Source organism: Lepisma saccharinum, chromosome 6, assembly GCF_977018435.1.
Source record: "Lepisma saccharinum chromosome 6, izLepSacc3.1, whole genome shotgun sequence".
NCBI lineage: Eukaryota > Metazoa > Arthropoda > Insecta > Zygentoma > Lepismatidae > Lepisma > Lepisma saccharinum.
The window spans coordinates 37886214-37895244 of NC_139234.1; positions in this window are offsets into that span (position 1 = coordinate 37886214).

The following is a 9031-nucleotide window of genomic DNA, read 5'->3' on the forward strand; positions in this document are numbered from 1 at the left end:
ACATGACCAGTTTTCCCAAAAAAACAGTCCACCATTTGTTTCGATGTGCTTCGAGCACCAACAACTTTTGTTGGATTGGGTTCATCTTGAAACACCCATACAGTCGACTGCTATTTACGTTCCGGCTCATATGCATCTATCCATGATTCGTCACCTGTTACAATCTTATATACGTCTTTTGAAGCACCACAATTGTATTTATTGAGCATTTGTTTGCACCAATTGACGCGAGCGTCTTTTTGAGTTTTTGTCAAATTGTGTGGGATCCAACGAGAACATACCTTTCTCACAGCTAAATGATCATGTAATATTTTATATATGCTGGTGGAACTAATGCCTATGGTTGCCTCAATCTTACAGTATGTCACATGACGATCTTGCAGTATTAGGTTTTGCACAGCATCAATGTTTTCTTGAACAACAACTGATTTTGGACGACCTTCGCGAATCTCGTCGGTGAGCGAATGGCGGCCACGATTAAATTTGTTATACCAGCGTTTCACAGTGGCAAAGGATGGGGCTTCATCGCCAAATGTGGAAGTAAGTTGATCGATGCACTCTTGTCTTGATAATCCACGTCGAAAATCGTAAAAAATCATCGCACGAAAATGTTCACAAGTTAATTCCATTTTATTGTTGTCGCGCAATCTCCAAGGCAACATAAACAACACAAATGAAGCTATTGACAAAACATTTGAAGTACGTTATGGTCAATAATGCCAGACGATTCCGTGCAAACGTCAAATCGCGCCTAACTTCAATCAGTGTTGCCAAGGCTCAAAATATAAATAGTGGCCCTCGTAGATTTCGTGCTTTAGACTAATTGTGATGATTTGAATGGATGTGTTGGGGTTCAAATTTTCTAAAATATATACGAAATAGTAGTAACATGACAAATGAGCTTTCTTTGTACAATGATTATTACCTTACGCCATGAATTTAGTTTCATTAAAAGTAAATTCAGTTCTTCACAATTTAGTTTCTTATGTTACAAAGTCTTCTGTGATGCTTCATTATTTTCGTGATTTCTACAGAGTTCAAAGTTTCTATCTGTATTTGGCATTGAAAATTGTAGCCATGCCTACCTTGCATGAGTACAGCCACCTACACTGAGTTGCGAATGGCTGCTAGACTAGTTTTGATGACTAGACCAGGTTCTAATTTAAGGTAATCTGTGATTTTCGCAAGGAAGACTCTTTGACTGTAGTTTCCGAGTGTAGGTTGTTTTTGTTCGCTGCTCAATGAAAGAAAAAGTAGCAGAGATGAGGAATTGATCCATAGCAACGAGATTCGTATATGATAGATGAGATTAGCTGATAATGAAAATCCTTATTATTATCAGTGTATTAAATGTTTGACATACAGGGGATGGACAAAAATATGGAAACACCTGCAGAAATGCACATTACCTTTATTAATATCTAGTAGGACCACCTTTGGCACGCAGAACGGCCTGCAGTCGACGTGGAATGGACAAATACAGGTCGCATATGGTTGTCAAAAGGAATGTTGTACCATTCTTCCTCCAAAGCAGCTGCAAGTTGTTGTAGAGATGATGGTGGTGGGTAGCAGGCTCGCACCTTGGTCTCCAAAACCGACCACAGGGGCTCAATAATATTGAGGTCTGGCGATTGTGGAGGCCATGGTAGATGTGACACTTCATCTTCATGCTCATCAAACCAGTTCTGGAAGATGTGAGCTGTATGAACAGGGGCTCTGTCATCTTGAAACACGGCATCACCATCTGGGAACGAAATTTGCACCATGGGATGCAGCTGGTCACTCAAAATGGTTACGTAGTCCCTGGAAGTGACATGTCCATGCAGGGTGATGATGGGTCCGGCAGAATACCAGGAGCTGCCCAAATCATCTCTGAACCATTGCCATGCTTCACTCTCGGTAACAGACAGTCTGTATCGTACGCTTGTGCTGGCATTCTCCACACACACACTCGGCCAGCAGTTGGAAACAATGTAAAGGATGACTCATCCGACCAGACTACAGTTTTCCACTGATCCATTGTCCAGTTTTTATGGGTGTTGCACCACTGTCTCCGTCGAGCAGCATAGTCAACAGTCACGAGTAGTTTGGGAATTGCAGATCTGCCATGAATACCCTGCTTGTGGAGTTCTCTTCTGACTGTTTTGACACTAACAGGGTTTGTAAGCACTGTATTCAGCTCAGCAGTGACTTTTGGAGCCGTTGTGATCTTTTGCTTGGTCACAATCCTACCCAATGTGCATCTGTCTCTGTCACACACTTCCGTCCAATCTGGTGCTTCGCTGATGCGGTTTTTCCGGAAGTCTCGTAGGCAGTCATGATCTTCGAGACTGTGCCTCTTGATGCCTCTTGATACACCAAACATTTCCACTACTTTCGTCACGGAAGCTCCCACCATACGCGCACCCACAATTTGCCCTCTTTGAAACTCTTGTCAGCTCAGACATGATTCACGATAACCTGCACGTACCGGTCGCTGAACTGTAACTGACTCATCTGTCAGGTTGGCCAGGGTTTATACCTCGCAGGAAATGCCAGTGACCACAGCGCCACCCACCATTCAGACGCAAATCGTGTTTGAAATTGCTGCCTGTTTTATACCATGTTTTTCCATATTTTTGTCCATCCCCTGTACGTAGTTGAATAAAATATTTTTTTATTAACAAATCCTGCGAATCTCACATATGAACATACATACTTGAATTCATTAGAACACTTGTTGAGTACACTTTGATTGATTGATTGATTTGTTGTTTTAAGTCTACTATGCACAGTAAGGCTAATCAGGACTGGACCTACAGTTTAAAGTGGGATCCGAACCACTTGTGCCTCCACCGAGTATCGAACCCGAGACCCCTTGATTACAAGGCGGCGACGCAACCACGGTGTCAAGGAATTGTGTGGAATGTGCAGCATGGCCATTTCCTGGAAACACTAAGGTCCTGTTCAGTCCAGGTTGGTACATAGCAGAAGCGCTTTACATTAGTTTCTAGCATGAGGGTAGTGCAATGGAGGGGTGAGATGGGGGCAGAGAGCAACAATGTCACATCTCTCAGATTTTCTCTCCGGCGGCCCTCTTATGTGCTTGCTGAGCTAAAGCTCTGAATTCTCTGTAGTCTGCTGGACAGTAGAGGTCTCAACACAGGGTGCGATGTTGCAACCACTTGCAATGAATTTTCCGTTCTGTGGATTTTAACAGATTGACGTTCCGAGGGTGAAAAACACGCTCTGAAATCTATCGGCTTGTGTTTTTTTTATTGTGGTGTTCTTCTGTTTTTTCTTGATTTATTTGGGATGCATTGTTTTTTCTATTTCGTTAATTATTATTTATTGTTGTGTTAGAGTGCCAAAGGCATGAAGTGAGCAAGGAGAACAATGGCATGTTTTTCTCCAGAATGCTACAAGAACAAGCATAAAAAAGGCAAATGCTATTCCTCGGCAGAACAGTGTTGTGAACAAGGAGAACAATGGCATGTTTTTCTCCAGAATGCTACAAGAACAAGCATGAAAAAGGCAAATGCTTTTCCTCGGCCGAACAGTGTTGTGAACAAGGAGAACAATGGCATGTTTTTCTCCAGAATGCTACAAGAACAAGCATGAAAAAGGCAAATGCTTTTCCTCGGCCGAACAGTGTTGTGAACAAGGAGAACAATGGCATGTTTTTCTCCAGAATGCTACAAGAACAAGCATGAAAAAGGCAAATGCTTTTCCTCGGCCGAACAGTGTTGTGAACAAGGAGAACAATGGCATGTTTTTCTCCAGAATGCTACAAGAACATGCATAAAAAAAGGCAAATGCTTTTCCTCAGCCAAACAGTGTTGTGAACAAGGAGAACAATGGCATGTTTTTCTCCAGAATGTTACAAGAACAAGCATAAAAAAGGCAAATGCTTTTCCTCGGCCGAACAGTGTTGTGAACAAGGAGAACAATGGCATGTTTTTCTCCAGAATGCTACAAGAACATGCATAAAAAAAGGCAAATGCTTTTCCTCAGCCAAACAGTGTTGTGAACAAGGAGAACAATGGCATGTTTTTCTCCAGAATGTTACAAGAACAAGCATAAAAAAGGCAAATGCTTTTCCTCGGCCGAACAGTGTTGTGAACAAGGAGAACAATGGCATGTTATTCTCCAGAATGCTACAAGAACAAGCATGAAAAAGGCAAATGCTTTTCCTCGGCCGAACAGTGTTGTGAACAAGGAGAACAATGGCCTGTTTTCTCCAGAATGCTACAAGAACAAGCATAAAAAAAGGCAAATGCTTTTCCTCGGCCGAACAGTGTTGTGAACAAGGAGAACAATGGCATGTTTTTCTCCAGAATGTTACAAGAACAAGCATAAAAAAGGCAAATGCTTTTCCTCGGCCGAACAGTGTTGTGAACAAGGAGAACAATGGCATGTTTTTCTCCAGAATGCTACAAGAACAAGCATGAAAAAGGCAAATGCTTTTCCTCGGCCGAACAGTGTTGTGAACAAGGAGAACAATGGCATGTTTTTAGAATTAGAATTAGAATTAGAATTTCTTTATTCATGGGCGAAGTTCAGCCTGTGGCTGCTCTACCACTTAACCCGCAAAATCTACTACAATAAAACAGACAAAATACAATTACTACTATAACATATGAATTCCATTACATTTTCACTTCTAAATATTTCAGTAATTAACACACTAAAAAGATACAAAACAAAAAAAAAATCTCATTCACACACATCAAAATGTTCATCTTGGGTTAGAATCTGCTCATTTTTTGTTTTGATTTCAACGTAAGCATGCTGAATCTAGAATCTAGAATCTCCAGAATGCTACAAGAACAAGCTTAAAAAAAGGCAAATGCTTTTCCTCGGCCGAACAGTGTTGTGAACAAGGAGAACAATGGCATGTTTTTCTCCAGAATGCTACAAGAACAAGCATAAAAAAGGCAAATGCTTTTCCTCGGCCGAACAGTGTTGTGAACAAGGAGAACAATGGCATGTTTTTCTCCAGAATGCTACAAGAACGAGCATAAAAAAGGCAAATGCTTTTCCTCGGCCGAACAGTGTTGTGAACAAGGAGAACAATGGCATGTTTTTCTCCAGAATGCTACAAGAACAAGCATAAAAAAGGCAAATGCTTTTCCTCGGCCGAACAGTGTTGTGAACAAGGAGAACAATGGCATGTTTTTCTCCAGAATGCTACAAGAACAAGCATAAAAAAGGCAAATGCTTTTCCTCGGCCGAACAGTGTTGTGAACAAGGAGAACAATGGCATGTTTTTCTCCAGAATGCTACAAGAACAAGCATAAAAAAGGCAAATGCTTTTCCTCGGCCGAACAGTGTTGTGAACAAGGAGAACAATGGCATGTTTTTCTCCAGAATGCTACAAGAACAAGCATAAAAAAGGCAAATGCTTTTCCTCGGCCGAACAGTGTTGTGAACAAGGAGAACAATGGCATGTTTTTCTCCAGAATGCTACAAGAACAAGCATGAAAAAGGCAAATGCTTTTCCTCGGCCGAACAGTGTTGTGAACAAGGAGAACAATGGCATGTTTTTAGAATTAGAATTAGAATTAGAATTTCTTTATTCATGGGCGAAGTTCAGCCTGTGGCTGCTCTACCACTTAACCCGCAAAATCTACTACAATAAAACAGACAAAATACAATTACTACTATAACATATGAATTCCATTACATTTTCACTTCTAAATATTTCAGTAATTAACACACTAAAAAGATACAAAAGAAAAAAAAAAATCTCATTCACACACATCAAAATGTTCATCTTGGGTTAGAATCTGCTCATTTTTTGTTTTGATTTCAACGTAAGCATGCTGAATCTAGAATCTAGAATCTCCAGAATGCTACAAGAACAAGCTTAAAAAAAGGCAAATGCTTTTCCTCGGCCGAACAGTGTTGTGAACAAGGAGAACAATGGCATGTTTTTCTCCAGAATGCTACAAGAACAAGCATAAAAAAGGCAAATGCTTTTCCTCGGCCGAACAGTGTTGTGAACAAGGAGAACAATGGCATGTTTTTCTCCAGAATGCTACAAGAACAAGCATAAAAAAGGCAAATGCTTTTCCTCGGCCGAACAGTGTTGTGAACAAGGAGAACAATGGCATGTTTTTCTCCAGAATGCTACAAGAACGAGCATAAAAAAGGCAAATGCTTTTCCTCGGCCGAACAGTGTTGTGAACAAGGAGAACAAAGAACAATGGCATGTTTTTCTCCAGAATGTTACAAGAACAAGCATAAAAAAGGCAAATGCTTTTCCTCAGCCGAACAGTGTTGTGAACAAGGAGAACAATGGCATGTTTTTCTCCAGAATGCTACAAGAACGAGCATAAAAAAGGCAAATGCTTTTCCTCGGCCGAACAGTGTTGTGAACAAGGAGAACAAAGAACAATGGCCTGTTTTCTCCAGAATGTTACAAGAACAAGCATAAAAAAAGGCAAATGCTTTTCCTCGGCCGAACAGTGTTGTGAACAAGGAGAACAATGGCATGTTTTTCTCCAGAATGTTACAAGAACAAGCATAAAAAAGGCAAATGCTTTTCCTCGGCCGAACAGTGTTGTGAACAAGGAGAACAATGGCATGTTTTTCTCCAGAATGCTACAAGAACAAGCATGAAAAAGGCAAATGCTTTTCCTCGGCCGAACAGTGTTGTGAACAAGGAGAACAATGGCATGTTTTTAGAATTAGAATTAGAATTAGAATTTCTTTATTCATGGGCGAAGTTCAGCCTGTGGCTGCTCTACCACTTAACCCGCAAAATCTACTACAATAAAACAGACAAAATACAATTACTACTATAACATATGAATTCCATTACATTTTCACTTCTAAATATTTCAGTAATTAACACACTAAAAAGATACAAAACAAAAAAAAAATCTCATTCACACACATCAAAATGTTCATCTTGGGTTAGAATCTGCTCATTTTTTGTTTTGATTTCAACGTAAGCATGCTGAATCTAGAATCTAGAATCTCCAGAATGCTACAAGAACAAGCTTAAAAAAAGGCAAATGCTTTTCCTCGGCCGAACAGTGTTGTGAACAAGGAGAACAATGGCATGTTTTTCTCCAGAATGCTACAAGAACAAGCATAAAAAAGGCAAATGCTTTTCCTCGGCCGAACAGTGTTGTGAACAAGGAGAACAATGGCATGTTTTTCTCCAGAATGCTACAAGAACGAGCATAAAAAAGGCAAATGCTTTTCCTCGGCCGAACATTGTTGTGAACAAGGAGAACAATGGCATGTTTTTCTCCAGAATGCTACAAGAACGAGCATAAAAAAGGCAAATGCTTTTCCTCGGCCGAACAGTGTTGTGAACAAGGAGAACAATGGCATGTTTTTCTCCAGAATGCTACAAGAACAAGCATAAAAAAGGCAAATGCTTTTCCTCGGCCGAACAGTGTTGTGAACAAGGAGAACAATGGCATGTTTTTCTCCAGAATGCTACAAGAACAAGCATAAAAAAGGCAAATGCTTTTCCTCGGCCGAACAGTGTTGTGAACAAGGAGAACAATGGCATGTTTTTAGAATTAGAATTAGAATTAGAATTTCTTTATTCATGGGCGAAGTTCAGCCTGTGGCTGCTCTACCACTTAACCCGCAAAATCTACTACAATAAAACAGACAAAATACAATTACTACTATAACATATGAATTCCATTACATTTTCACTTCTAAATATTTCAGTAATTAACACACTAAAAAGATACAAAACAAAAAAAAAATCTCATTCACACACATCAAAATGTTCATCTTGGGTTAGAATCTGCTCATTTTTTGTTTTGATTTCAACGTAAGCATGCTGAATCTAGAATCTAGAATCTCCAGAATGCTACAAGAACAAGCTTAAAAAAAGGCAAATGCTTTTCCTCGGCCGAACAGTGTTGTGAACAAGGAGAACAATGGCATGTTTTTCTCCAGAATGCTACAAGAACAAGCATAAAAAAGGCAAATGCTTTTCCTCGGCCGAACAGTGTTGTGAACAAGGAGAACAATGGCATGTTTTTCTCCAGAATGCTACAAGAACGAGCATAAAAAAGGCAAATGCTTTTCCTCGGCCGAACAGTGTTGTGAACAAGGAGAACAAAGAACAGTGGCATGTTTTTCTCCAGAATGTTACAAGAACAAGCATAAAAAAGGCAAATGCTTTTCCTCAGCCGAACAGTGTTGTGAACAAGGAGAACAATGGCATGTTTTTCTCCAGAATATTACAAGAACAAGCATGAAAAAGTCAAATGCTTTTCCTCGGCCGAACATTGTTGTGAACAAGGAGAACAATGGCATGTTTTTCTCCAGAATGTTACAAGAACGAGCATAAAAAAGGCAAATGCTTTTCCTCGGCCGAACATTGTTGTGAACAAGGAGAACAATGGCATGTTTTTCTCCAGAATGCTACAAGAACGAGCATAAAAAAGGCAAATGCTTTTCCTCGGCCGAACAGTGTTGTGAACAAGGAGAACAAAGAACAATGGCATGTTTTTCTCCAGAATGTTACAAGAACAAGCATAAAAAAGGCAAATGCTTTTCCTCAGCCGAACAGTGTTGTGAACAAGGAGAACAATGGCATGTTATTCTCCAGAATGCTACAAGAACAAGCGTGAAAAAGGCAAATGCTTTTCCTCGGCCGAACAGTGTTGTGAACAAGGAGAACAATGGCCTGTTTTCTCCAGAATGCTACAAGAACAAGCATAAAAAAAGGCAAATGCTTTTCCTCGGCCGAACAGTGTTGTGAACAAGGCGAACAATGGCATGTTTTTCTCCAGAATGTTACAAGAACAAGCATAAAAAAGGCAAATGCTTTTCCTCGGCCGAACAGTGTTGTGAACAAGGAGAACAATGGCATGTTTTTCTCCAGAATGCTACAAGAACAAGCATGAAAAAGGCAAATGCTTTTCCTCGGCCGAACAGTGTTGTGAACAAGGAGAACAATGGCATGTTTTTAGAATTAGAATTAGAATTAGAATTTCTTTATTCATGGGCGAAGTTCAGCCTGTGGCTGCTCTACCACTTAACCCGCAAAATCTACTACAATAAAACAGAC